Here is a 6,000-nt window from a genome sequence, read left to right as displayed (position 1 = left end):
CAAGTTGTTTGGGGAGAGGGGAAAATGATGCCAATTCTGGTGATTAAGATAGGAGCACCTGAAGTAGAAGGAATTGACTGAATCTAACAATATGAATAGGGTTGATAAAGCTATAGATTTTGATGAATCAGATCCTAGTGGATTGAAGTACTCTGTGTAAGCTAAAGTTCCAGCCATTTATGTTGGAAAGATTGGGCAGTTGATATCCAATAATTGATGTCAATCTTATTAGATTATCATCCAAGTGACAGTAATAATTGATGTTGTCCTTGTTATTTGTAAAACCATATATAGAAGATTATTAGTTCTAGTAAGATATGTTGTAATAAATACCTATTTGTTATTTGATGTGATTCTAATATGTGAGTGATTCCTTTTAGTGGTGTGAGACTAGTTTCTTATTCCCTGTAACTCTTTGTTTGCAATAAAACTATTAGATTTCTTTCTTTCTTGCCATTAATTTTTTTTTGTACAGTTGAGTTTACTTTATTTATAAGTAATTGTTCCAATCCATAGTGTCTTTAGCATTAACCTTACTAGGTCTAAGTTGGCAAACAATAGGTAAATCAGCAGGAAAGCACTCTAACAATATGGTTCAAAGACAAGTTATTTGGTATGTATTATGCTTCAAAGTTCAAAAATTGTTCACAATATGACTAGAAATTCTAGATTTTGCTTCTTTATCTTTTTGTCCTTTTTCCTCCAGAGGGGTTTCATAAAGATAGAATCATGACATGAGAGTGAACTCTGAAATAAATAAAAAATGATGAACATGGGCTTTTTAATCAACTGAAGTTAGCTTGTCATTATATGGTCTCTTACACACACAAATAAACATGAACGATTTTGAAGGTATGAACCTATGGGAGGGTTAACCATATTGAAGGCTGGATAAAATATGAATTTCCTATGATGAAATGCATGGATTGTGACCATGTTAGAGTATTATATCACGTTGGAACCAAAACAAAACCAATGTTTGTGTTAATGACAAGACTTCTGCATATGTGATTAAAGAAATTATATGAAAATATGTTAGAAAGATGTTATGTATAGAATTGTATTGTCATTTGAACCTTATAAGCATGTGGAAGCTGAAACTGAAACTGAAATCACTCCATGTTAATGCCATGAATTTGTGTGTGTAATGGATGAACTTGTTTATTTAGGAATCAAATGGTTATATGTATGAACATGACATGTTATTAGGAATATTATTATGTCAGACTTGATGGAATGCATGCAAAAGATTAAAGGAAAGAGGCAAATATACTTCAGCAAAAAATAGGCAAATATCCTTATATCGACGTGAAATAGTACGTAGAACTTGTTATGTGTTATTGAATTGCTACTAATGTTGTTGATGAACTTTGGATAATACAATAAAGAACTTAAAGTGATGATTAAGGGATTCTTTGAAAAAAGATGTATGTTGAGAATTGGCTATGCATTGTTGATGGTTTTGTGATAAAACTTTGAATGTGGTTGATTTCTGTATATGTTCAAACTCAGTTAGGGGTGAGTTATGAAGGGGGAAACTAACGTAAACTTTATACTTAGTCGAGGGAAAGAGTAAAATCAGAAACGACACCATTGTCACTTTGATTTCTAAATCGACAATGACTTGTGTTGTGTTGTGTTGATGATTTCTAGATCAATAGCGACTCAATTTTGTCAATGATTTTAGTAGCATGTGTGCACACGATTTCATCGTCAATCATAGATATGTGTTGCGTTGACGATTCTAGATCGGTAGTGATTCAGTTTTCATAAACATTTTTTGAGTCAATAGTAGCCTGTGTGCGCTGATGATTTTAGTGTTAGCTATAAACATGTGTTGTGTTGACAATTTCTGGGTTGACAATGACTCAGTTTTCATCAATGATTTTTTAGTTAGTAGTATCATATGTGCGTTAGCAATTTCTGCCGAATTTTATGTCACCAACAAATCATTTTTCAATGTCGAATCGTTTATGGCTAGTGAATCAATTTTCGCTGCCGAAATCTATGTCCCCAATAAATAAGTTTTTGCTACTGAATTTCGCTGTTGAATTTTGAGTCACCAATAAATCATTTTTCACTGCTGAATCTTGTGTCGCTAGCGAATCAATTTTCGTTGTTGAATTTCGATGTCGAATTATGTGTCTCCTGTGAATCAATTTTCACTGCCAAATCCTGTGTCACCAGTGAATCAATTTTGCTTTTGATTTTCTATAATAGATTTCAATGTCAGAAATGACTTAAATGCTTATAATGATTTCACGGTACAATTATGTAATATGTGGAACACTTGAATGCGAACATGTGTATTTTGGGAATATGTATGGTGATGAGTTATAACATTTCCAAATACAAATGTGTTGACTTGTGATCATTAATGTGTTAGGTGGTGCTATCGAGATTGGACCTACGATCGGACAAGGATACCCTACAAGAGGAGCAGGTTGGTGGTTTCCACTTTTTTCTTGTATAATGTTAATGTTCTGAAATGATTTAGTTATGGATGATATGTTATTGAGTTGTTGATAAATGTTAAAGCAATTATGAAATGTTGATTGAGTTGTTGACGAATGTCAAAACGACTATGAAATGTTCATAGAGTTATGGATGAATGTCAAACTAACTATGTCATCCGAGATGGATGGCCGAATTATGTTTGATGAGTTGCTTCAGCTAATGGCATCCTAGATTAATGGTCGAGTTGTGTTGATGATTAGTTTGGGCTAATGGCATCCTAGATGGATGGCTAAGTTGCGTTGATGATTAGTCTTCGTTAATGGCATCATAGAGGGATGGCTGAGTTGAATATGACAATTAGCTTTGGCTAATGACATCCTAAATGGATGACCGAGTTGATTATGATGATTGGCTTCAGCTAATGATATCCATAAGAGATGACAAGTTTGATTTTATGATTAGTTTTGGTTAATAGAATCCGAGATGGATGACTGAGTTTGGAAGTTATGATTAACTACGACTAAAAACAACCATAGTGAATGACCGAGTTAAAATGAAGTAATTAATCCTAATCAATGTTTAAACTTCAGTCTCATAACTCCTATAGAGAAGTTGGAGCGTATGAGTGAGAATAATACACTTAACAAAATAATAAAGATTGCACAGTGCATATGAGAAGTAAAAGAAGGAATGTATTCATTTTAAGTTAACAGCGAAAAGTAACAATAATGTTCCTCTAGTTGTTTATTATCATGTTTAAATTAATTAAAATTCTTGTATCTATGTTGTTTTTATAATAAGAACATCACACAATCAAGGTGTGTAGGGAAGCTCGTTTTATAGGTTCACCTACTTTGAAAAGTGCTATGGTGAATAGTATGTTTTAGGTGTTATGTATTTGATAAAAAACCGAACTAGTTGAATATTTGCCATTCGGTATTTTTGTAAGGACTTGTATCGAAATTTATAATGGAATACGGATGCAAAAATATGATCTTGTATATATAAGGTGGTGATTGTATGTATGTGATATTCTCTTTTATAAGAATATTATATTGAGAAATCATATGAGTATTGCACTATACTAGAGATGAATTCTGTTATGATAAACCCTAAATATTGTTGCGAGAAGATTTATTGTCACTTTTTATGGGATGTTGATTAACCTTATGTGGGTTGTGCTTTGCTAATGATTGGAATGCATTTATAAATTCATAGGATGATTTTGGCTTTAAAGAAGCTGGGCTGTTACAATTATTATCTACAACTCTATGCATGTTACTATCATTAGAAGTTGACTCAACCATCCCTTTTTCATAAACTTTTTTTTGTAGAAGATGCATCATTACAACATCTAGATTGATAAACTTTTTATTTTTATACCTCTTGTATGGACATATAACATCGTTTCCACTAATATTTCTTGGATTAGATATTGTGTAATTATTAAAACCCTAAACCTCATTACAATAATTCATCATCTGCAACCATTGGGGTGAGTCTTAAACTTCCATGAACGATCATCCATTACTTCTATCAAACCTATATAAAATAATGATGACAACATGTATTAATTAACTATGTTAACCAAATAAATTTGCAAATATATTGGTTTGGCTCAAGCTCATTCAATCTATTTTAATAATTCTCTTAATTCATTATCAATTATCAACATAAATTCAAATTTGTACACATTTACCAGAAATTACAACTTGATAATAAAATTGACAAAATATAAAACAAACCCATTAAATAAGCCATTATTTATTTCATCATAGAACACCTAAGTAAAAAAATTCAACATAAGTTTTATCAATTTACAAACAAATATAATTTCACAAAATCTAAAACATATACAAATCATAAATTCATACAAAAAATTTGTTTGAAAAAAAAACTATAAAAACAAGTAAACACCCAAACAAAATACATATAAAAAAGAAATGCAAAAAAAAATTAACATTTTAAAATTGTATTCAAATAAAAAATGGGTAGATTTGCTTACTTAAGGTGTAGAATCCTTAATAAAATTTGAATCAAAACATATAAATTGACAAACCGAGTGTTGTAGTAGCCAGATTTGTTCTAGAAGATTGAATTGTGTTGAGATTGAGTGGGGTGACTATTTTCATTGGCATATTCATAAACGGGTTTTATTGTCGAGTTAATTTTATCAGTAACATTGTATGTAAAACTTATATGTCATCGTACTGTTTGATTTTTTTTATTCCTTATTTTAATTGTTATCATCTTGGTATATACTATAAAAATATTTATGTCGGTGTTTACTAATAGATTTAATGATAAAAAATTCAATTAATAAATATTACCATAATATACCCACAAAAAACCTACAACAATATTTCTATTTATATTCGCTATATTTCTAATAGTGATCCATCTCTTAGTATTTATCGTAAGCAGCAAGGTTGATGGCATCACCGTAAACGATCTTCGAAAGCGAAGAGGGTAGGTGGGAAATCGTAATCTCCTTTCAGAATTTTTCCGCTAACAACTCGTGCCTACCGTTCATAGTTTGGTAGTAGATTGTGTTTGTTGATGCATCGAGTTAAAACGACGACGCCTGCTTGGAATTTGAAAGTGTAGGTAGGCTGTCAACATCGTCGTGGTCACAATTCCATGCTTCCATGTAATTACAGATATAGGGTGGGTGGGGAAAAAAAAAAAGTCCTTGCAGTCTTTCACCGCTACCGTTTGTTATTTCTGTAGTTAAAAGTAATTTTTAATTTGAAATATATTAATATAATATATTTTTATATTTTTTTAAAATTTATTTGAAATATCATAACATTATAATTATATAAAAATATTAAAAATATAATTGAAAAAATTAAATTTAAATAAAAAAACATATTAAAACTCACTTTAAACATCTACGATTAAGAAACCTCATGAAATATATGATGATCACTGAAGATTTATATGGTCGTTAACTTTAGGGCCCATAAAATTAATTAAAGTATGCGCAAGCATAATTATTAAACTCAGCCCAGATGTTAACCTAACCAAGGGGCCAGGTCTCGGGTTTCATGGGTCAACCCAGGTCAAATTAAAAAATAAACATGCATAAAATTTATTAAATAAATAAAAGAAAAAAAATATAATGCAATATTGCACATATTATAAATATTATCTAAAAAAGTATTACTTATTTTTTAAAAATAGAGTTTATCTATATAAAACATAGAAAGATAATTATTTAGAAATGGTTAAAAATAAAAATAAAAAATCAAAAGAATTAAGTTAGAAATTGAAAATACCAAAAACAAAAAAAAGCCAACTTATAATTATTTAGGGAGGATAGAGAGAAAAAAAAGTTCATCAATGACAAATCGTCTTATTAACACACGTCGCATTAGGAGAAAAAAGACACAACAATACTTTTAACAATATAATGATAGAGCAAGTTTGGCCACCAAAATACATGCATGTCCCAACAACTTTTTAAATTTAAATATTAATTAATCAAGAGAAAAAGACTAAATTGCCTACAATGGTTATGAAATTAACAAAAAATAAAAA

The sequence above is a fragment of the Populus alba genome, chromosome 8 (genome assembly GCF_005239225.2).
Source record: "Populus alba chromosome 8, ASM523922v2, whole genome shotgun sequence".
NCBI classification, from domain to species: Eukaryota; Viridiplantae; Streptophyta; class Magnoliopsida; order Malpighiales; family Salicaceae; genus Populus; species Populus alba.
Note: the sequence above shows the minus strand (reverse complement) of the source record.